The sequence below is a fragment of the Bos taurus genome, chromosome 15 (genome assembly GCF_002263795.3).
Source record: "Bos taurus isolate L1 Dominette 01449 registration number 42190680 breed Hereford chromosome 15, ARS-UCD2.0, whole genome shotgun sequence".
NCBI lineage: Eukaryota > Metazoa > Chordata > Mammalia > Artiodactyla > Bovidae > Bos > Bos taurus.
This window is the reverse complement of record NC_037342.1, coordinates 14,772,088-14,797,116: the sequence shown is the minus strand read 5'-3', so window position 1 is coordinate 14,797,116 and position 25,029 is coordinate 14,772,088. Positions and strand designations below refer to the sequence as shown.

At 40.8% G+C, this 25,029-nt stretch overlaps 1 long non-coding RNA gene across 1 annotated transcript in view; it reads right to left on the bottom strand.

The window, feature by feature from the left end:
- The window catches only part of LOC132342302 (uncharacterized), a 41,943-nt gene extending 18,895 nt beyond the window's left edge, over positions 1-23,048 (bottom strand). Inside the window, exons 1-2 of the long non-coding RNA XR_009490620.1 lie at positions 22,905-23,048; positions 4,810-4,926 (exon numbers count right to left, since the gene is read on the bottom strand). This is a non-coding gene — a long non-coding RNA (uncharacterized lncRNA). The remainder of the gene's footprint in view (positions 1-4,809; positions 4,927-22,904) is intronic.
- Positions 23,049-25,029: the final 1,981 nt, after the last annotated feature.

The following is a 25,029-nucleotide window of genomic DNA, read 5'->3' as shown; positions in this document are numbered from 1 at the left end:
GAATGGCAGGATACATTTAAAGTACTGAAAGGGAAAAATCTACAACCAAGATTACTTTACCCAGCAAGGATCTCATTCAAAATTGATGGAGAAATTAAAAGCTTTTCAGACAAGCAAAAGCTAAGAGAATTCAGTACCACCAAACCAGCTTTACAATAAATGTTAAAGGGACTTATATAGTTTAGAAATACAAGAGAAGAAAAAAGATCTAAAAAATCAACCCCAAACAATTAAGAAAATGGCAATAGGAACATACATATTGATAATTACTTCAAGTGTAAATGGATTAAATGCTCCAAACAAAAGAGACAAACTGGCTGAATGAATTCAAAAACAAGACCCATATATATGCTGTCTACAAGAAAAGCACTTCAGACCTAAAGACACATATATACTTAAAGTGAAAGGATGAAAAATATATATTCCATGCAAATGGTAAGCAGAAGCTGGAGTAGCAATTCTCATATCCGACAAATAGACCTCAAAATAAAGAAGATTACAAGAGGTGAGGAAGGACACTACATAATGATGAAGGGATCAATCCAAAATGAAGACATAACAGTTGTAAATATCTATGCACCCAACATGCTGCTGCGGCTGCTGGGTCGCTTCAGTCGTGTCCGACTCTGTGTGACCCCATAGACGGCAGCCTACTAGGCTCTCCCGTCCCTGGGATTCTCCAGGCAAGAACACTGGAGTGGGTTGCCATTTCCTTAGGGGCACCTTAATACATAAGACAAACATTAACAGACACAAACGGAGAAATTGACAGTAACACAATAATAGTAGGAGTCTTTAACACCCCACTCACACCAATGGAAAGGAAAGGAAAGCCGCTCAGTCGTGTACGACCCTCAGCGACCCCATGGACTGCAGCCTTCCAGGCTCCTCCATCCATGGGATTTTCCAGGCAAGAGTACTGGAGTGGGGTGCCAATGGACAGATCATCAAAACAGAATATTAGTAAGGAAACACAAGCCTTAAATGATACATTAGATGGGATGGATCTCATTGATATCTTCAGGGCATTCCATCCAAATGCAGAAGAATATACCTTCTTTTCAAGTGCACATGGAACATTCTCCAGGATAGACCACATCTTGGGTCACAAATCAAACCTCAGTAAATTTAAGAAAATTGAAATCGTATCAAGCATCTTCTCTGACCACAACGCTATGAGACTAGATATCAATTATAAGAAAAAAACTGTAAGAAACACAAACATATGGAGATTAAACTACGCATTTCTAAATAACCAATAGGTTACTGAAGAAATCAAAAGGGAAATCAAAAAATTTCTGAAACAAATAATAATGAAAACACGACAACTCAAAACCTATGATGTGGAGCAAAAGCAGTTCTAAGGGAAGTTTATAGCAATACATTCCTATCTCAAGAAGCAAGAAAAACACCAAATACACAATCTAAATTTACACCTGAAACAACTGGAAAAAGAAGAAAAAAAATTATTAGAAGGAAAGAAATCATACAGATCTGAGCAGAAATAAATGAAAAAGAAATGAAAGAAACAATAGTAAAGATTAATAAAATGAAAGGCTGGTTCTCTGAGAAGATAAACCAAATGACAAACCTTTAGCCAGACTCATCAAGAATAAAAGAGAGAAGAATCAAATCAACAAAATTAGAAATGAAAAAGAAGATGTTACAACAGACAATGCAGAAATATAAAGGATTATAAGAGACTATTATGAACAAGTATATGGCAATAAAATGGATAACCTGGAAGAAATGGACAGATTCATAGAAAAGTTCAATCTTCCAAGACTGAACCAGGAAGAAATAGAAATTATGAACAACCCAATTACAGGCACTGAAATTGAAGTTGTGGTCAAAACTCTCCCCAAAAACAAAAGCCCAGGATCAGATACCTTCACAGGAGAATTCTTTCAAAAATTTAAAGAAGAGCTAATGCCTATCCTTCTAAAACTCTTTCCAAAAATTGCAGAGGAAGGAACAATTCCAAACTCACTCTATGAGGCCACCACTACCCTGATACCAAAACCAGACAAAGACAACACAAAAATAGAAAACTCCACGCCAATATCAATGATGAACATAGATTCAAAAATCCTCAAAAAAAATTTAGCAAACATATTTCAGCAACACAACAAAAAGCTCATACACCATGATAAAGTTGGGCTTATTCCAGGGATGCAAGGATTGTTCAATATATTCAAATCAATCAATGTGATACACTATATTCATAAACTGAAAGATAAAAACCATAGATCATCTCAATAGATGCAGAAAAAGCCTTTGATAAAATTCAGCATCCATTTTTTATTAAAACTCTTCAAAAATGGGCATAGAATGAACCTACCTCAACATAGTAAAGGCCATATATGATAAGCCTATGGTAAACATTATTCTCAATGGTGAAAAACTGAAAGCACTCCCCCTAAGATCAGGAACAAGATAAAGGTGTCCACTTTCACCCCTATTATTCAACATAGTTCTGGAAGTCCTAGCTACAACAATCAGAGAAGAGAAAGAATTAAAAGGAATCCAGATTGGAAAAGAAGAAATAAAGCTCTCACTGCAGATGACATGATACTGCACATAGAAAACTCTAAAGATAGTATCAGAAAATTATTAGAGCTAATCAGTGAATTTAGCAAAGTTGCAGGATACAAAATCAAAACATAGAAATCACTTGCATTTCTTTACACTAAGAATGAAATATACAATGAAAAATCAGAAGGAGAAATTAAGGAATCAATCCTATTCACCACTGCAACAAAAAGAATGAAATATCTAGGAATAAACTTATTAAGGAGACAAAAGAGCTGCACACAGAAAATTATAAGACACTTATGAAAGAAATCAAAGATGACATAAACACATGAGATATTCCATGTTCCTGGGTAGGAAGAATCAATACTGTGAAAATGACTATACTACCAAACACAATCTACAGATTCAATGCAATCCCTATCAAATTACCAATGGCGTTTTTCACAGAGCTAGAACAAAAAAGTTCACAATTCATACCGAAACACAAACGCCCCAAATAGCCAAAGCAGTCTTGAGAAAGAAGGGGCCTGGAGGAATCAACCTTCCTGACTTCAGATTATACTACAAAGCTACAGTCATCAAAACTGTATGGTCCTGATACAAAAACAGAAATATAGACCAATGGAACAAGATAGAAAGACCAGACCTAAACCAATGCACCTATGGGTACCTTATTTTTCACAAAGGAGGCAAGAATATACAATGGGGACAAAGACAGCCTCTTCAATAAATGGTGCTGGGAAGACTGAACAACCACATGTAAAAGAATGAAATTAGAACACTTCCTAACTCCATACACAAAGATAAACTCAAAATGAATTAAAGACCTAAATGTAAGACCAGAAACTGTAAAACTCTTAGAGGAAAACATAGGCAGAACACTCAGCGACATAAATCAAAGCAATATCCTCTATGACCCACCTCTTGGAGTAATGGAAATAAAACAAAAGTAAACAAGTGGGACCTGATTAAACTTAAAAGCTTTTGCACAGCAAAGGAAAGTATAAACAAAGTGAAAAGACAACCCTCAGAATGGGAGAAAATAATAGTGAATGAAACAACTGACAAAGGATTCATTTCCAAAATATACGAGCAGCTCATACAACTCAATTCCAGAAAAATAAACAACCCAATCAAAAAGTGGGGAAAAGACCTAGATAGACATTTCTCCAAAGAAGACATACAGATGGCTAACAAACACATGAAAAGATACTCAGCATTGCTCATTATTAGAGAAATGGAAATCAAAATTACAATGAGATATCACCTCATACCAGTCTGAGTGGCCATCGTCAAAAAGTCTACAAACAATAAATGCTAGAGAGGGTGTGGAGAAAAGGGCATGATCTAGCACTATTGGTGGGAAGGTAAATGATGCAGCCTCTATGAAAGGCAGTATGGATATTCCTTAAAAAATTAGGAATAAAACCACCATATGATCCAGAAATCCCACTCCTAGGCATATACCCTTAGAAAACCAAAATTGAAAAAGATACACGTATCCCATTGTTCATTGCAGCACTACTTACAATAGCTAGAACATGGAAGCAACCTAGATGTCCATCGACAGATGAATGGATAAAGATACATGGAATATTCAGTTCAGTTCAGTTGCTCAGTCGTGTCTGACTCTTTGTGACCCCATGAATCGCAACACACCAGGCCTCCCTGTCCATCACCAACTCCCGGAGTTCACTCAGACTCACGTCCATCAAGTCAGTGATGCCATCCAGCCATCTCATCCTCTGTCGTCCCCTTCTCCTCCTGCCCCCAATCCTTTCCAGCATCAGAGTCTTTTCCAATGAGTCAACTCTTCACATGAGGTGGCCAAAGTACTGGAGTTTCAGCTTCAGCATCATTCCCTCTAAAGAAATCCCAGGGCTGATCTCCTTCAGAATGGACTGGTTGGATCTCCTTGCAGTTCAAGGGACTCTCAAGAGTCTTCTCCAACACCACAGTTCAAAAGCATCAACTCTTCGGTGCTCAGCTTTCTTCACAGTCCAACCCTCCCATCCATACATGACCACTGGAAAAACCATAGCCTTGACTAGGCGGACCTTTGTTGACAAAGACTCAGCCATAAAAAGGAACACATTTGAGTCAGTCCTAATGAGGTGGATGAACCTAGAGCCTATTGCACAGAGTGGATGGAGGAGCCTGGTAGGCTGCAGTCCATAGAGTCGCGAAGAGTCGGACATGACTGAGCAAGTTCACTTTCACTTTTCACTTTCATGTGTTGGAGAAGGAAATGGCAACCCACTCCAGTGCTCTTACCTGGAGAATCCCAGGGACAGTGGAGCCTGGTGGACTGCCGTCTATGGGGTCGCACAGAGTCGGACATGACTGAAGCGACTTAGCAGCAGCAGCAGCAGCAACACATATATATGGAATCTAGAAAAATGGTATTGAAGAATTTATTTACAGGGCAGCAGTGGAGAAACAGACAAAGAGAATAGGCTTATGGACATGGGGAGAGGGGAGGAGAGGGTGAGATATATGGAAAGAGTAACATGGAAATTTACATTACCATATGTAAAATAGATAACCAATGGGAATTTGCTGTATGGCTCAGAAAACTCAAACAGGGGCTCTATATCAACCTAGAGGGGTAAGATGGGAAGGGAGATGGGAGGGAGGTTCAAAAGGGTGGGGATATATGTATATCTATAGTTGACTCATGTTGAGGTTTGACAGAAAACAAAATTCTATAACGCTATTATCCTTCAATAAAAAATAATTTTAAAAAAAGATATTCACTGTTGGTGGTAAAAGTTGTGCATTTTCAGTGTTAAATTTGGTGCAGAATTAGCCAGACAGGAGGAAAAGTTTGGGAAGTTGTGCTCAGAGTGAGGCACAAAGAATATCATTCCAAGCAGAGGACACTGCAGAAGTAAAGGCACACAGGAAAGAAACCAGACAGCTTGGGTAGAGACTATATAACTAGTCTGACTGCTGCAGCAGAAAATGTGCAAATGAAAGTAAATCAAGATGGAGCAAGAGAAATAAGCTTAGGACATATTCAGAGGTCATACTGGATGCAGCTGACAACAAGCACACTACAGCCACCAAGCTATCAGAAGAGATACTGGTCTGGGAGTCAACCTGTGTGGACAGGCATTACCCTTTAGTTGCCTGATTATGGAAGACAGCCCAGAAAGCTTGGAGGTGTGGCAGGGATGAGTGGAACGAAATGTTGAGCTCAGGACAGGGAGCTGGACAGGGGCCTAGACAGTTCATCTAGAGTAACCACGGTATGTATGCCAATGGGGAGATGTGGTCTGGAGCTTGTGGAAATTCTTTTCTAATTGTTTGGCTTTTCCCAGTGAAATATGAAGCCAGGCCATCAGCTAAGCCTGAGGATGGAGCAGAAGGGGCTGGAGATTTGTTGAGGGATGAGAAGGTCTCAAATAATCACGTGGAAGGGAGAGTGAATCAGAAGGATGTGCAGGGTTGCTGGGGAGCACTAAGAACCCACTGAGGTTAATTATCATGAGACAGAAGTGAAACTCATCAGTATGATCCTGTGTTTTTCCTCTGTCAATGCTGAGCCCCCTGAGTGCTGGTGTGCAGTAGGTAGAGTGTTGGATTTAGACAAAGTTGTGCTTTTTTCCAAGTAGATGTGAATGAGAAGTTAAGGCCTGATGTCATAGAAGTATCTACACTTCTATGTATAGATAGCGTTTCCATACTCTGTGTTATAAAAGAAGACTGAGGGACTCCCCTGGTGGTCCAGTGGCTAGGATTCCATGCTCCCAAAGCAGGGGGCCCAGGTCCAATCTCCGGTCAAGGAATTAGATCCCACATGCCACAACTAAGAGTTCACATGCAGCAACTAAGACCCAGCACAACCAAATAAATAAACAAATAAACAATTTTTAAAAGATTGGATAGACCAAGTCTCACCCCATCTCTTAAATCAATTTTGCATACAGGCCCCTGACATCTTGCTCCTCCTCTTCACAACTAAATCTCTTGAAAATGTTGTCTACACCAACTGGCTTCATTTTTTTTGCGTTCCACTGAGTTTTCACCTTACTTCTTTGGACACTTCTTCAGTCTTCTTTGTTTCCTCGTGTTCATCTCTGATTCCCTTTCAACGCTTCCCATTATCCCTGGGCTCTCTCACCTCCTTCCACAGTTTTCATGCCATATGCTTACAGAGCACTTTCAAATCTGTGTCTTCAGTTCTTATCTCTTTTTGAGCTCTGAGCAGCTTCTCCCACTCCTTCTGTGGCTAACCATTCAGATGTTATTTGCACAAGTTCAAATGTCCTAAATGATTTATTATCTTTTTCCTAACATATAGCTCTTAGAGCTAATGTTCCTCTCTGCCTCAGTGGTTCTAGTCAGAAACCTGAAGAAGTGAAAGGTGCTCAGTCATGTCTGACTCTTTGCGACCTCATGGACTGTAGCCCATCATGCTTCTTTGTCCATGTAATTTTCCAGGCAAGAATACTGGAGTGGGTTGCCATTTCCTTCTCCAGGGGATCTTCCTGACCTAAGGGTTGAGCCTGTGTCTCCTGCATTGCAGGCAGACTCTTTACCATCTGAACCACTACACTCAATTCCCCCTTTCCTCGTCACATATATCCTATTAATTAATCAGCAAGCAGCCATCAACTCTACCTTCTTGATATTTTTCTGAATTTCCAAAATTACTGGCAATGGATATTTAATCAGAAAACTCTTAATTAAAGAAATATTTTTAATGTCAAGTTGACACTGGTGCTCAGATCACCTCCATACTCTTGGGAAACTTACCACAGACATTTGGAAAAAAAAAAAAAATTTTTTTTTTTCCTCTACAAACAGCCTGACAGTTTTTGGCTTCTGCAAAAAGAGACTGAGGGCAGAGCTATGAATATTTAATCTGTTTCTCATTGAATTATCCAAAAAAACAGAAATGGAAACCCCACCCACTGACCAGCCCTGGTTGCATAAGTCAGCATTCTCACATTTTATGGTTGGGGCGACAGGAGAAAATTCAAAGAAAAATTATGGGTCCTTTATCTTACTGTGTCAGAGCCTTTTATGGGCTCGTGGGCTGACTGTGTACCTTTCCATGTAGAGCTGCTGCACATCATGACTTCGAAAAGGAAAGCAAGCTGGAATGATTTCTCGGGAACTGCTGGATGGCTGGGGCATATCAAAGGGAGTTTGGAATGGTTTATGTGGTTTGAAAATTTTGGGGGCAAAACTGCCTTCCTGTTGCTTTTGGAAACTGCAGTCCAGAATTGGAAAGGAAGTAAACAACAGAAACTCCCTCACCATTTGGTTTGTTTCCCGTTTGTACTTAGCTAATTATTTTATGCTAACAAGAGAGCATGTCGCTCCACAGTCTTTTTTCTTTAAAGGTTGGCTGCAGTCATGGGACGCTTGGAAGATGAAATCAGCTCACTTTCCATTTACAAGTTTACACACAAATGGAGCCAGTTGTCTTCTGCTGTGCAAACCAGTGAATGAGCTTTCTCATCTGCTTCCCTGCTCTCTCTGTTCCATGGTACCTAAAAGGGATGGAATTCATCTGGGATGTGATTAGCCATCATTCAAGGCTAGCAGTACTGAAAATTCAAAGCAGTAGTTGTTCAGTCACTAAGTTGTGTCCAACACTTTGTGACCCCATGAACTGCAGCATGCCAGGCTTCTTTGTCCTTCACCATCTCCTGGAGTTTGCTCAAACTCATGTCCACTGAGTTGATGATGCCATCCAACTGTCTCATTTTCTGTCACCCTCTTCTTCTGGGCTCAATCTTTCCCAACATTAAGGTCTTTTCCAGTGAGTCGGCTCTTCGCATCAGGTGACCGAAGTATTGGAGCTTCAGCTTCAGCATTAACCCTTCCAGTGAATATTCAGGGTTGTTTTTCTTTAGGATTACTGGTGTGCTCTCCTTGCAGTCCAAAGGACTCTCGAGTCTTCTCCAGAACCACAGTTCATTTGAAGCATAAATTCTTTGGTGCTTAGCCTTCTTTATGATTCAACTCGCACATGTGTAAGTGACTACTGGAAAAACTGTAGCTTTGACTATACAGGCCTTTGTCAGCAAAGTGATATCTCTGCTTTTTCATACACTGTCTAGGTTTGTCATAGCTTTTCCTACAAGAAGCATCTTTTAATTTCATGGCTGCAGTCACCTTCTGCAGTAATTTTGGAACCCAAGAAAATAAAATCTGCTACTCTTTCCATTTTTTCCCCATCAATTTGCAATGAAGTGATGGAACTAGATACCATGATCTTAGTATTTTGAATACTGAGTTTTAAGCCAGCTGTTTCACTCTCCCTTTTTGCCTTCATCAAGAGGCTCTTTAGTTCCTCTTCACTTTCTGCCATTAGAGTGGTATCATCTGCATATCTGAGGCTGTTGATATTTTTCCCAGCAATCTTGACTCCAGCTTGCGAGTCATCCAGCCTGGCATTTGACATGATGTATTCTGCATATAAGTTAAATAAGCAGAGTGACAATATACAGCCTTGATGTACTCCTTTCCCAGTTTTGAACCAATCCACTGTTCCATGGCTGGTCCTAACTGTTGCTTCTTGACCTGCATACAGGTTTCTCAGGCAGCAGGTCAGGTAGACTGGTATTCCCATCTCTTGAAGAATTTTCCACAGTTTGTTGTGATCCACACAAAGACTTTAGTATAGTCAATGAAGCACAAATAGATGTTTCCATGGTATTCCCTTGCTTTTTCTATTATCCAATGGATGTGAGCAATTTGATCTCTGGTTCCTCTGTCTTCTCTAAATCCAGCTTGTACATCTGGAAGTTCTTGGTTCACATACTGTTGAAGCCTAGCTTGAAGATTTTGAGCATTACCTTGCTGGTATGTGAAATGAGGGCAATTGTGCAGTAGTTTGAACATTCTTTGGCATTGCCTTTTCTGGGATTGGAATGAAACTGATCTTTTCCAGTCCTGTGGCCATTGCTGAGTTTTCCAGATTTGCTGGCATAGTGAGTGCAACACTTTAACAGCATTATCTTTTAGGATTTGAAATAGCTCAGTAAGAATTCCATCACTTACACTTTGTTTGTAGTAAAGCTCCCTAAGGCCCATTTTACTTCACACTCCAGGGTGTCTGGCTCTAGGTGAGTGACCACACCATCATAGTTATCAAGTCATTAAGACCTTTTTTGCACCATTGTTTTGTGTAGTTTTGCCACCGCTTCCTAATCTCTTCTGCTTCTGTTAGGTCCTTGCTGTTTCTGTCCTTTATTGTGCCCCTCTTTGCATGAAATGTTCCCTTGGTATCTCCAGTTTTCTTGAAGAAATACCTAGTCTTTCCCATTCTATTATTTTCCTCTATTTCTCTGCATTGATCACTTAAGAAGTCTTTCTCATCTCTCCTTGCTATTTTCTGGAATTCTGCATTCAATTGGGTATATCTTTCCCTTTTTCCTTTGCCTTTTGCTTCTTTTCTTTTCTCAGATATTTATAAGGACTCCTCAGACAAGCATTATGCCTTCTTGCATTTATTTTTCTTTAGAATGGTTTTCATCACTGCCTCCTGTACAATGTTAACAACCTCCATCCATAGTTTTTAGTCATTCTGTCTATCAGATCTAAACCCTTGAATCTACTATGTCACTTGCACTGTATAATCATAAGGGATTTGATTTAGGTCTTTCCTGAATGGCCTAGTGGTTTTCCCTACTTTCTTCAATTTAAGTGTGAATTTTGCAGTAAGAAATTAATGATCTGAACCATAGTCAGTTCCAGGTCTTGTTTTTGCTGACTGTATAGAGCTTCTCTGTTTTAGGCTGAAAAGAATATAATCAATCTGATTTCAATATTGACTATCTGGTGATGTCCATGTGTAGAGTCTTCTCTTGTGTTGTTGGAAGAGGGTGTTTGCTATGACCAGTGCGTTCTCTTGGCAAAACTCTGTTAGCCTTTGCCCTGCTTCAACCTGTACTCCAAGGCCAGACTTGCCTGTTACTCCAGGTATCTCTTGACTTCCTACTTTTGCATTCCAGTCCCCTATGATGAAAAGGACATCTTTTTATGATGTCAGTTGTGGAACCTGCTGGCGAATCTCTCACTGAATTCTATATCCCTGTCAGGAGAGCTTTGGACTGTTACCTTCTTCCGTTCCTCTCAATGTGCACTTCTCTTCTATCTGCAATTTTTGTCCAAAAATTTGCTCTCTTGTCATCATCTCTGCCATTCATTTTGCTCTTATGGATTACCACATCTTTATATCCCTTTACTATGATGTTTTGTGGTCTGGGGAAGGAGAGAAGGTAAACCAGAAGGGTCAGTCACTAATTTTTAACCAGACCCCTAAATTCCTTCAAGGCAGAACTGGGTTTATTAATTTCTGTCCCAACTACTTAGCGCAATGAACAGTTGGCATTTTCAGTCATGCTTAAGAAAAAAAGGGAAAAAGCTGGAACGAATGTCTCCAAGAGTTGTTTTGCTATGCTCATGCCTACAACAAGATATAAGCTATACCAAAAAGTTTAAACAGATAGTGGTTACAGAGCAGATAATGATAAGAAAATGGGTCAAACATACTTTGGGATCTACAGGAAAGCCAAAATGCATTTTCCTAAGTGGTGTTTTCAGAGATTTGATACTTGTCTTTGACTCATATGTATTATTCAGGTTTCCAAGAAAAGTTTTCCTATTGCCCAGGTGTCCAGCTTCCCATATGGTGCTAGTGGTAAAAAACCCGCCTGCTAATTCAGGAGACATAAGAGACACAGGTTCTATCCCTGGGTCAGGAAGATCCCCTGGAGGAGGGCATGGCACTCCACTCCAGTATTCTTGCCTGGAGAATCCCATGGACAGAGGAGCCTGGTGGGCTACAGTCATATGGAGTCAGGCACGGCTGAAGTGACTTAGCACGCATGCCTAGGGCATATTTATATACAACCTCTCCTACCACCACTAATCCTGACCATAGCTTCATCCCCTCTGAGTTGTTCCTTGAGGGTCAGGGTGCCAGCACTCCTGAACCCCTAGCTCAAACAGTTGAGTAGGAGAAGAGGTGGGTGGTTCCGTCATTTATTTTTGCATGCCTGATTTCAACCACGCCCTCCTCATGCCCTGACTTCCCTGGTGGCTCAGACGGTAAAGCATCTGCCTACAATACGGGAGACCCGGGTTCAATCCCTGGATCGGGAAGATCTCCTGAAGAAGGAAATGGCAACCCACTCCAGTATTCTTGCCTGGAAAATCCCATGGATGGAGGAACCTGGCAGGCTACAGTCCATGGGGTCGCAAAGAGTTGGATACCACTGAGCGACTTCACCTTCACCGTCACCTTCTCCTCACCAAATGGGAGTTTTCAGCTCTTAGAGGAGACGTACAGCCCCTTTTGTTTCTCTGCCTTTCAAGCCGCAAAGATGCCTTTCCCTAGATCAAAAGATTAAGGTTCCTCCCAGAATTCCATACCAGCTGGTTCTGAGCATTTTAAATGTGCCTGAAAAAAAAAGCATCTGCTCTTTCTGTGTTATTTCTATCTTCCCTTTACACTAAACACCTATTCATTTATGTCTGCTAAGGCTGAGAAGTGGAGAATCTCTAGTTTGTAAATATAAAAGCAGAACCCTCTGTCATGCACTTACTATGTCCCCAATTATAAGGCTTGCGATGTCTGTTTTTGACCGGCCGCCAGCCTGCTGTGCCCAGTGTTGACTGGAACTATCTTTCTCAGGGTAGAACATGACATTAGCACAAGAACTTGGCTTATATATTTTGATAAACTTAAATCCTTGAGAGGCTTTCTTGAACTGCTGTTTTGAAACTTCCTAATGCCCCAATTAAAGAGGCTTTCAGTTTTCTCTGAGTTTTACAGCTCAGCCTGGTGTAATCTGGATTGGGATAGTTCCAAGAGAGGAGGTCAAAAAAAGTGCAGATTCATACATAATGTATGTAGGATTTTAATAAGCATCCTTTCATACAACAGCTTCTCTTCATGGCTTCCCATAAACCTTCGCAAGCCACAGGCACTATGACTATTATTTTTTAAAACAGTAACAGAAGGAAATGTTCAACCTCTTGCAATCTAAGTTGCTTCAAGAATTTCAATGTCTTTTGTACAGATGCCTCACAACAAAAATATGTACTCTATGGCAGTAATCCTCATCAAAATTAGATAACTCAAGCTCTGTGAAGTTATACAGGCTTGAGAAATTTCAACACTCATTTCCCACTTATAAAGTGATGGTAAATTAAATTAATGCCTAATGAGAAAGGGGGGTTGAGCAACTACCTACTAACACTAGAGATGGAATAGATAAGAGGATATAATTTAAACAAAATAGACTAGGAAAAGGATTTTTTTTTAAGTTGATTTTGTCCTATTTTTATTTCATAGGATAGGGCATATCAGATTTGAATGAGACCTGGAGAAGGAAATGGCAACCCACTCCAGTATTCTTGCCTGGAGAATCCCAAGGACAGAGGAGCTTGGTGGGCTACAGTCCACGGGTCGCAAAGAGTCGGACACGACTGAGCGACTTCACTTTCACTTTCATTTGGAGAATATATGAGATACTCAACAAAAATCTCTGCTGAGTGGTAAGGCACATGGGATTGACTGTCTACCCAATAACCATCCCCAGGTATCTTTCTCTTTCATTAATCCTTGGGAATACATCTCAGCACTAACAGAAGTCACATCGAGCCTTGATAGACCAACACATCATCTAGAGCTTATGGACTGAGAGCTGAATACAGTCCTGGATGAGATTTTAAGTTGTCTCTCTTCGAGTAGTGACTGAATGCATTTTGTAGATGTGGTTACCATCCACTTACTGGATAACCTCCAGGGAAAGGGAACTCAAAATAGTCTTTTCCATTCTTGGCTAAGTCTGAATGTTAGGAAATATTTCCTATATAAGAAGCTGAGGACTAGCCATAAATCTTTTAGTTGCAAGTCATAACTCCTAACTCAAATTATTTTGGTTTTTAAGAGTGGACTAATTGAAGAGTCCCCCAGAGTTGTTCAGGCTTGGCTGGACCCAGAGGTTCCAAAGCCCTGGGAAACTTGATTGAACTGTCTCCCACTCATCTGTGTGCCAGTAACTATAGTTTTGAGCTTAGAGAATCCTGGTCCGTCAGTTTTAAGTCAAACATCTATCTCTTGGGACCAAGGGCTGGGGAAGAGGAATCAGTCCCTCTTGAACCACATAGGTTGAACAGAATCCCCATAAAACAAGATAAAGAGAATTACCCCAAAGAAGGAGTGAAGAATGATACTGCATAGACAAAACCTCATTCTTGGTGCACAGATCATTTCACATATACCCCTCTCCCCACGTGATGTCAATTGCTCCATATACAACAGGAAAGACAGGGCATTCCTCTGCCAAGAGATATATTCAGTTACTCCTAAGTCCTGCACCTAGTTGTAAACTGAAGTTGTCCAACTGACAAGCATTCTTCTAGGGCAGGGCTAGATGTAGGATTTATAATACATTACTAAGTGATATATTAAAGCAGTCTCCCTCAAAAAAAGAACATGCAATATGGAGGGGGAAATAAAATATTTGCAATTCAAATTCCCAGTTGGAAAAGGAGAGAAATTAAGACAATATCAAAGATTACTAGATCACAACAGATCTCACACAAGTGGACAGAATTAGCAAGGAATCCCTCCCTGCAGTGCAGTAAGACAGTGGATGGCCGTCCTGGCTGACTCCAGGTTCTGCTCCAGGTGCCCAGTGTCACATGATTCCTCTTTGGAGAATGGCCCTGTATCTGTTAAATCTAACTGCATTGGCTCTGGATACAGATTTGGAATTTTAGGGGTTTTTTAGGGTTGAGAAGTTGCAGGATTAGGGTTTCTCTAGCAGTACAATTCCCTTAAAAACTCAATCAGCAACTGGGTAGCTTGTTAATAAGCACAACAATATATCTTACTGAGTCTTGGTCTCTGAACATGTACCCTGTTTCATAGTTTCTGTGTCTTAGGAATATGCCTGGCTCTTTATCATCCTTCTTGCTCTCAAAAAACTGCTTCTATTTTAACTATGCCTCACTTCAGTTCAGTTCAGCCGCTCAGTCATGTATGACTCTTTGTGACCCCATGAATCCCAGCACACCAGGCCTCCCTGTCCATCACCAACTCCCGGAGTTCACTCAAACTCACATCCATCGAGTCGGTGATCCCATCCAGCCATCTCATCCTCTGTCGTCCCCTTCTCCTCCTGCCCCCAGTCCCTCCCAGCATCAGAGTCTTTTCCAATGAGTCAACACTTTGCATGAGGTGGCCACAGTACTGGAGTTTCAGCTTTAGCATCAGTCCTTTCAATGAACATCCAGGACTGATTTCCTTTAGGATGGACTGGTTGGATTTCCTTGAAGCCAAGGGACTCCCAAGAGTCTTTTCCAACACCACAGTTCAAAAGCATCAATTCTTCTGTGCTCAGCTTTCTTCACAGTCCAACTTTCACATCCATACATGACCACTGGAAAAACCATACCCTTGACTAAATGGACCTTTGTTGGCAAAGTAATGTCTCTGCTTTTTAATATGCTGTCTAGGTTGGTCATAACTTTCCTTCCAAGGAGTAAGAGTCTTTTAATTTCATGGCTGCAATCACCATCTGCAGTGATTTTGGAGCCCCCAAAAATGAAGTCTGACACTGTTTCCCTATCTATTTGCCATGAAGTGATGGGACCAGATGCCATGAACTATGCCTCAGGGCACCTCAAAACAATAGACTATAACAGTAAGAGGTAAGACACAGGTACTTTCAGTGAAATACACAGCAGGAAGTGTTTGTATATTCTCTGGATCCTCCTGGGTCCTCCTACTATCATATACTATTTCCCCACCTCCCTGTCTTGCTCCCACCAACATTTTTCTGAGGTAGAGAATTCAGATTTCCAGTCTTGCAAAGAATATGACTATATGATGCTCAGCTACTTTGCATTTCTGGGCAAGGACAGATATGTTCTCTTTTAGCAATAAAACAACCCAGGCTTGCATATCCATTCCTGAAACTCTATCTGTGGCAGGTGGGTGGAGAACTCTGATTGGTCAGGGTGAGCCATGTCCCCACTCCTGGGAGCCGAATCAGTTTATCTATACCACAGAGACAGGACCTCTTATGCCCACCATTCCTTATGCCCACCTCACATCCACTCTGCTTCCTTGTTTATTCCAGCTACTTGCAGCACCCAGACATAAATGACAGCATGTTACCTTAGGTACAATGCGCCTTGTATGTGTGTATATAATATAGAGGAAGTATGCATATGTATTTTGCCATTTCCTGCTGCAGGGGATCTTTCTGACCCAGGGACTGAACCCATGTTTCTTGCATCTCCTGCATCATTGGCAGGCAGATTCTTTACCACTTCCCCACTTGGGAAGCTCTGTGTGTGTGTGTGTGTGTGTATATATATATATATATATATACCTGTATATATATAAGCCCTGTATATATATATATATATACACACACACACACACACACACACACACACACACACACATATATTGTGGTTTATATATGTATAAACCACCATTTACATATATGGTGGTTTAGTCACTAAATCATGTCTGACTCTTGCAACCCTATAGACTGTAGCCTGCCAGGCTCCTTTGCCAGGGATTCTCCAGGCAAGAATACTGGAGTGGGTTGCAATTTTCCTTTTCAGGGGATTTTCCTTACCCAGGGATTGAACCTGGATCTCCTGCATTGTAGGCAGATTCTTTACCAACTGAGCTAGGAGGGAAATCCATATATATATGTGTGTGTGTGCGTGTGTATACACATATAAAACTATGTGTATATTTTTATATGTGTATATATACATATATATCTTACATTATGTATCTCTTTATATAATACATTACATTGTTATATATACTAAATATACATTAGTCTTTCCTAAGACCTCTTTTTCTCCACTGGTAAGGTTTACTCAGCTGTTCTGTGTGGGTGTGTCTGCTAAGTCACTTCAGTCATGTCTGACTTTTTGCAACCCTGTAGACTGTAGCCTGCAAGTTTCCTCTGTCCGTCAGGTTCTCCAGGCAAGAATACTGGAGTGGGTTGCCATTTCCTCATCCACGGGATCTTCTCAACAAAGGGATCATACCCGCATCTCCTCTGTCTCCTGCATTGGCAGGTGGTTTCTTTACCACTAGCACCACCTGGGAAGCCCCAGCTATTCTGATGAAGATGCAAATAGGAGGTGAAAGAGAATTACCCTATGGATAGCTCTTGACCACTGAGGACAGAAGTCCGTGGATTAATACAGCCTCTTCTATTCCATTTCAAGATGCACTCTACATAGTTTCTTAGAAGGTTTCTAGCAGGATGGAAGTTTTTTTATCCTTCATTTTAACCTTTGGGAGAAGGCAATGGCACCCGACTCCAGTAATGTTGCCTGGAAAATCCCATGGATGGAAGAGCCTGGTAGGCTGCAGTCCATGGGGTCGCTAAGAGTCGGATACAACTGAGCAACTTCACTGTCACTTTCCACTTTCATGCATTGGAGAAGGAAATGGCAACCCACTCCGGTGTTCTTGCCTGGAGAATCCCTCAGACGGAGAAGCCTGGTAGGCTGCAGTCCATGGGGTCACACAGAGTCGGACACGACTGAAGCGACTTAGCAACTTAGCATTTTAACCTTCACTGGCCTACACTCCTGTTCTTTGAGAATAGTCCTCAAAATACATTACTTTTGTGTAAACCTTGCTTTACACAAGTGGCCCTTAGGAAGCAACACTATGAACAAAGCTAGTGGAGGTGATGGAATTCCAGCTGAGCTATTTCAAATCCTAGAAGATGATGCTGTGAAAGTGTTGCACTCAATATGCCAGCAAATTTGGAAAACTCAGCAGTGGGCCACAGGACTGGAAAAGGTCAGTTTTCATTCCAATCCCAAAGAAAGGCAATGCCAAAGAATGCTCAAACTACTGCACAATTGCACTCATCTCACACGCTAGCAAAGTAATTCTCAAAATTTTCCAAGCCAGGCTTCTACAGTACATGAACCTTGAACTTCCAGATGTTCAAGCTGGATTTAGAAAAGGCAGAGGAACCAGAGATCAAATTGCCAACATCTGCTGGATCATCAAAAAAACAAAAGAGTTCCAGAAAAACATCTACTTCTGCTTTATTGACTATGCCAAAGCCTTTGACTGTGTGGGTCACAATAAACTGTGGAAAATTCTGAAAGAGATGGGAATACCAGACCACCTGACCTGCCTCTTGAGAAATCTGTATGCAGGTAAGGAAGGAACAGTTAGAACTGGACAAGGAACAACAGACTGTTTTCAAATCGGGAAAGGAGTACATCAAGGCTGTATATTTTCACCCTGCTTATTTAACATAAATCCAGAGTACATCATGAGAAATGCTGGGGTGGATGAAGCACAAGCTAGAATCAACATTTCTGGGAGAAATATCAATAACCTCAGATATGCAGATGACACCACCCTTATGACAGAAAGTGAAGAAGAACTAAAGAGCCTCTTGATGAAAGTGAAAGAGGAGAGTGAAAAAATTGGCTTAAAACTCAACATTCACAAAACGAAGATCATGGCATCTGGTCCCATCACTTCAGGGCAAATAGACGGGGAAATAACAGAAATAGTGACCGACTTTATGTTTGGGGGCTCCAAAATGACTGCAGATGGTGACTGCAGCCATGAAACTAAAAGACGCTTGCTCCTTGGAAGAAAAGTTATGACCAACCTCGACAGCATATTAAAAATCAGAGACATTACTATGCCAACAAAGGTCTGTCAAGTCAAGGCTTTGGTTTTTCCAATAGTCATGTATGGATGTGAGAGTTGGACTGTGAAGAAAACTGAGTGCCAAAGAACTGATGCTTTTGAACTGTGGTGTTGGAGAAGACTCTTGAGAGTCCCTTGGACTGCAAGGAGATCCAACCAGTCCATCCTAAAGGAGATCAGTCCTGAATATTCATTGGAAGGACTGATGCTGAAGCTGAAACTCCAATACTTTGGCCACCTCATGTGAAGAACTGACTTACTGGAAAAGACCCTGATGCTGGGAAAGAAAGGTTGGAAGAGAAGGGGACAACAGAGGACAAGATGGTTGGATGGCATCACTGACTTGATGGACATGAATTTGAGTAAGCTCCAGGAGCTGGTGATGAACAGGGAGGTCTGGAGTACCGCAATCCATGGGGTCGCAAAGAGTCGGACATTACTAAGTTACTGAACTGACTGACTGACTGAAATCTTGCTTTAGAGCCTGCTTTGTGGTGGATGAGCACTGAACATGACTATTACAGGCTGAGATGCAAAAGAAGAATCATGGTCAGTGTCACGGCTGGTGTGTACTTAAGCCTTACTCACCAGGCATTCTTTGAAACGTGCTACTTGCTTTGACCTGTTCAGTTCTCACAACAAGTCAGTGAAATAGGTGTTCTTTTACCTGTGAGGCACGGAAGGATGAATAACTTGACCAAGGCCCTGCAGCTGTTAAGCAGAGGAGGTAGGACTTGAACATGGGCAATTGACTCCACAGTCTGCACTTTTCATCACTACATCGCCTTACTTATCAGGCTCACCCTGTGGTCTAACACCTCTTCAATAAGTCTATTTGGAAATATTTGAAGGTTTCTTGCAGAGCTTTTTGTGACTTCTCTCCTCCAGGTTTATCTAAGCATTTATCTCTACAAGTGTTTATTGAGAAAGCACTCTGTGCTGAGCAACGTGACAGGTATTGGGGCTGATGGAAAAAACAGGGCCTTTGGTCTCAAGATGCTTGTAAACCAGGAAGGGCAGGGACAGGTGGAGGGTGGGAGGGAAACAGGAAACTGGGTGTGCTGTGCGATGGCCATTGAGATACAGGTCTGCTCGGGCGTAATGGAAAACTCTGGGAGGTACAATTACCCTGGACCAGTGGGGGTTGGAATGTGACTACGTCTGGTTATAGACTGGACACTGAGAGTCATTGAGAAAGGGAGGGAACCAGTGTTATCATGTGTGTGTGTGTGTCTATGTGTGTGTGTTTGGCAGGACACCTCTTCAGAGAGAGGACACTCAAGAAGAGGAATAGGGGAAAAGGTAGTTTGATTTGGAAATTAAACTAAGTTGCTTTGGGACTTCATATAATCTACTCTCCTTAGTGTTTATGTGCAGTTTATGGGGGACATCAGATATAGGACCTTAAAGATACTTTGTTCATATATTTTATAATATGGGTAAACTCTGTAATTCCAGCCAGTGGTAGCCTTATTTCCATCAACTAAGGTAGATGCTCTTCTATGAGCTTCATATTTATTTCTTACTCCTTATTTTTGGCTGTGTTGGGTCTTCCTGGCCATGTGTGGGCTTTCTCTAGTTGTGGTGAGTGGGGCTCCTATTTCTTGCAGTGCGTAGGCTTCATGCTGCAGCGCAGGCACTAGGCACACGGGCATCAGGAGTTGCACTCGGGCTCAGCAGCTGTGACAAGTGGGCACAGCTGCTCCATGGCACAAAGACTCTTCCTGGGGCAGGGGTCAAACCCCTGCCCCCTGCACTGGCAGGGAGCCTCCCGTCCCCTCCACCATCAGGGAAGTCCAAGCTTCAGTTCTGAAAAAACTCTCACTGCCACCCATGTCTCTGAACATTGTACTACTTCTCAATCTGTGTTTTTCTGCTTTTGCTTGTGTTTTATTTCTGATCTTGTTAACCACATCACCCTCAGGACTCCCACTGAGTTGGCAGTCAACCAAAATCTTTTATTTCTTCTCATATTTCTTGGGGGTTTTGTTGTTTTGTTTCCTTAAGTATAACTGCTACTTTTTAATACCTATTTCATGAAATTGAGTTCATTGCTGTAACTTGTCAAGATCTTCTGAGTTTGGATACTATTCTTAAATACTTTGGCTTCTCCTCCAGTTTTGTGCCATTGATACAAGGCTGTAGTTTAATGATTATGAGAATAAGTAAGGTTTCAAAAACTTACAGGCACATGCTGTCCTAACTTTGAAAAGGAAGAGAAAGAAATGTTTCAGGAAAGCTAGATCACTGAGCTTGCCTATTTATTCCTGGCAAAATGCTAAAATAAATTATTAAATAGATGTTTGGATAGCACTGAGCAAAGAAAGTACCAATTGCTTGAAAACAGCATAAGTCTACTAAGAAAAAATACACCGAACTAATTTGATTTTTCCTTTCATAGTGCTGTAGACATATGCTATGTGAATTTCAGCAGGGAATTTAATAAATCCAATCCTTTTAGTTGAGATGGATTGAATTATAACAGAATAAAGCATCCTAACCAAGTGTATATGGTATAGTTGAAAGAGCATGAGCCAAAGTTTCTTGTCAAAATGTTGCTGTGAGTTCCTTCCCCACTCAAAGACAGACAAGTTAGGTAAAATGAGAAGTGAAAGATAAAAAGATGTAGCCTTGCTCAAAAAACAAGACAACTTCTCTGACCACCAAATAAAGAACAGAAACATACAATGCCAAAGGGAGTCTAAAGGCCGGATCTCCAAAAACAGGAAGACAGAGCTGAAAGTTTGAGTCCTACAGAGTGAAAGGGCCTGAAAACCGTCCATTTATGCATTTGGGTGGGCCATGTTCAATCATTCTTGAAAAGGCTGGATTTACATGTTCTCTTTAAAGAAAAAAGAGAGATATTTGGACAGTAGTAAGCCCTATAACCATAACCTGCTAGAAGAAAATATAATCTCTCATTTCATCCTTTCTACAACATTTTTTTAATGTAACTTGCCTGGCATCTAGGCTTTTAAGTTTGATATCTCCACCAAAGGTAAAAGTTATAATAACTTATATATATAATTACATTTGTAATTAGGCACAGATCCAAAGTCAGCTTCTCAAGGCCATGTACCTATATCATACCATCTGTCCTTTGCATGGACTTGGGCAGGGAAATTTTGAAGGAAAAGTCATGGATGTCAAACATTACTCATGTTGAAACTTCAGGTAGAAATGGTGGTAGAGGCCAGTAGAGACCTATCGCATACTTGCCTGGTCCACTGCCTATTGCTTTTGACATTGTGGCTTTTCTGGGTCTACCATATGCATTTCCCATTAGCATACAGTTTTCAGCTGGCCGCAGAGGAAGGCAGCTGAATGCCAGGGTGTGGGAAAGAGCACACACCTCTACTGTTTTGCAGCTAGAACTCACCAGGGGAATTGACACCCTGCAAAATATACCCAGCTCCTGCTCCAGATGAGTCTTCCAGCCTCCCTTTGTGAACCTTAGTGCCAGAGAATTGAGGGGAGAAACAGAATCATGAGCAACAGGAAAAATAAGCCACTTGGGTATGTGTCCTGTAACACTCAAGGGATTCCCGGTTGGTTCAGCTGGTAGAGAATGTGCCTGTCAATGCAGGAGACACAGGAGATACAGGTTGAAACCCTGGGTCAGGAAGGTCCCCTGGAGAAGGAAATGGCAACCCACTCCAGTATTCTTGCTGGAAAATTCCATGGGCAGAGGAGCCTGGCAGGCTGCAGTCCATGGGGTTGTGAAGAGTCAGACATGATTGAGCGCACATGTGCGCGCACACACACACACACACACACACACACACACAACTTTTTCCTTGTCTTCTCCCTCCCTTTTCAACTCCCTTTCACTCCCTTCTTCAGGAAATCAGCAAGTCATCTGAAACAGAAGGCTTTCAGGCAGCCTAATGGAGTAAGCACTTTTTTTTAGGGGAAACTTTCCTTGTTAATGTCTCTGTTTTTCTCAGGACACCTCTTTGTTCCCCTAATCCAAACCAGCCAAGGAATCTTTTGGTAGAGTTTTGGACTTGAGGTGGTAGAAAAGTCTGTTGGTCCTCCCAAGGGGTAGAAACTGTAAGACTAAAAGAAATTTTAAAAAAGCTTGGAGCTATCACTCCCACCCCACCCCACGTTTTCAGCAATGTGGACAAAACTAATTTGCAGTGACACACAATGAATTTCCTATGAGGAAAGAAGACCAGGCCAGAGTTGGAAAGGGTAGGGGATGAGGGGCAGCAAGGAGAGAGAGTTTCTTGTTTATTTACCGGAAAGCATCCTTGTTCTTCCCATAATTTGGTTGTTAAACAATTTCTTTGTTGTAATGAACAAAATTAATTCCCTTTAAAAAAAAACAACTAGTTCTAGTTTTAGTGCTTTCATCGCAGACAAAAGGTCAACTAATACAGCATTAAAATTCTTCCAGTAAGTAAATGTCTTTTACCTATGATTAGATTATTCTAAGACGCAACATTCAGACCCATCAAGTTGGGCCACTCTGTCAATAACAAACCGAGATGGCTTGCCCTTCTCAGCTGTGAAAAGGTCACATCCTACAAATGTTTCAAGTAGAACACTGTCCCTGGAGGAGATAATATCAAGTTACCACCCACATGCCTCAACCCATGTGCTTTTCAGTTCTGGTAAATCTTAATGCATCTCCCAAACTAAAAAAAAAAAGTCTTGACCTTACCTTACTCAAAGATGAAGAAATAGGCAGCTGAATTAGCTAGGATTTCAGACCACAGATGTTGTCCCAGAAGAACAGAAAGGCTTAGTTATGCTCTCTCTGAAGCAGTGATTCAGAGTAGGTTGCACGGGGAGGGGCTAGCCCTCAGGAAAGTTTCATCAGAACCTTTGGACCGGAGTAGGATGGGGAGACACACAAGAAGTATCCATTTATGCTTATTCAGCCCTTCCCAAAGCCTAAACTGCTACCTTCTCACATGAAGATCTAATTCTGTCTACATCTTGTAATTTACACCTATGTAATACTATGTAAATAAATACAAGTGCATTTATTTCTAAAGGCAGAAATCATAGCTAGATATGGTCTTCAATGTGAATGTATGCTCAAACCACTCAGAGAATACAAGAGGGCTTGCTTAGGTCAGCTAAACAGTGCTTTTCCAGTTAGGTGGCACAATCAGCTATAAGGTATGTTTGAAATAAATTATCACTAGTAATACAGTACTGAAATTCATACAGTGTTTATTTATAAAATATAGTGGACTCGTAGAAATCCCTTACATCACTTTTTACTCATCTCAACCCTTCTGCATGGAGGGAAAGAAAAATGTATAGGTATTACATTTAATTAAAACACAAGAAATTGGATATAGCCTTAGGTAAGTCTAACACACGACTGTAGGAAAAGTCTCAAACGTGAATACTATCAGTCATGTCTGTGAAAGAAAAAAACTGAGACATGCTGAGCAGAGGGTGTACTAAAAGAGGTATGGGCCATGGAATGATTATGTACAAAAATTAATACCACATTTGTAATGGTGGAAATCTGAAATCAATCTAAATATCCAATAACAGAGGATGGCTTACATACACTACAATATGCAGATGCACATTTAACTGTGATTAAAATATATGTCCTCAAACACTAATGACATGGGCAAATGCTTAAGAGATACTTGGAGTAAAACAAGAGTATTTTTATAATCTCATTTTTAAAATAAAAAGAAAAATAAATTAGAAATATATCAAAATGCTAACAATATCAGAATAGTGGGATTGTAGGAAATTTTAGTTTGATTTTTGATTTTTTCTATATATTCCATATTGAGTCTGATGAGCACAAATATTAAGAATTCTGTCACTGGGATTAGTGGGAATTCATTCAGAAAATAAAAATTAAGAAACTTAAGGTCAAAATGAACACAGAGAATGTTAGTGTTTCCCCCATGCTTTCTCTACAAGTAGTCAAATTCATTTGGGCAGCTAAATGTTAGAGGAGGTAAATGAGAAGGATGAATGAAATAGCTTGATAATCTCAACTGGAAATTATTTAAGATGATAACTTAAAATGCTTTTCTCTTTTTCTCATTTACAGCAGAATCACTTAAAAGAAGTATCCTGTTTCTTCGACCAAAATCAAAATGATTTTGTTCTCTGACATTTACCCTTTAGACACCAATTTTTTCTGCTTCTTGATTCTACTCTGTAATTTGAAGCCTTTCCTAATAAATATTTTTGGCCAAAATGAAGATGATTTAAAATGACAAAATCTAGCCCTACACAGTGCTGAGACTCAACTTCTGATGTTCCTTTTTCTAATTTAATTCCACTTCCTAAACTCTCCTCTGTACTCCCCAGCTTTGTTCCCACTACTTGGTGGTGATTTAGTCACTAAGTCATGTCCAACTCTTTGAGACCCCATGGACTGTAGCCCACCAGGTGCCTCTGTCCATGGGATTCTTCAGGCAAGAATGCTAAAGTGGGTTGTCATTTCCTTCTCCAGAGGATCTTTCCAACACAGGAATTGAACCCAGGTCTCCTGTGTTGCAAGCAGATTCCTTACCGCCTGAGCTATAAGAGAAGCCTTCCACTACTTACCATCAATAAACTCATTCATACTAAGGGTTAGGACTCTGTGATGGTAATAGACCCAACTTCCATGCATGTTCTCTTCATTCAATATCCTCCTAGGACTCAAGTTTTTAAACACAAGATTGAGGTGTTTTGTTTTGTTTTGTTTTTTTGCCCTTCTGCTACCAGATGCCATGCAGGGGCTTAGAAAAAGTTCTGAAAATGTACTCAAAAAAAAAAAAAAAAAAGAAGAAGAAGAAGAAGAAAGAAAGAAAGAA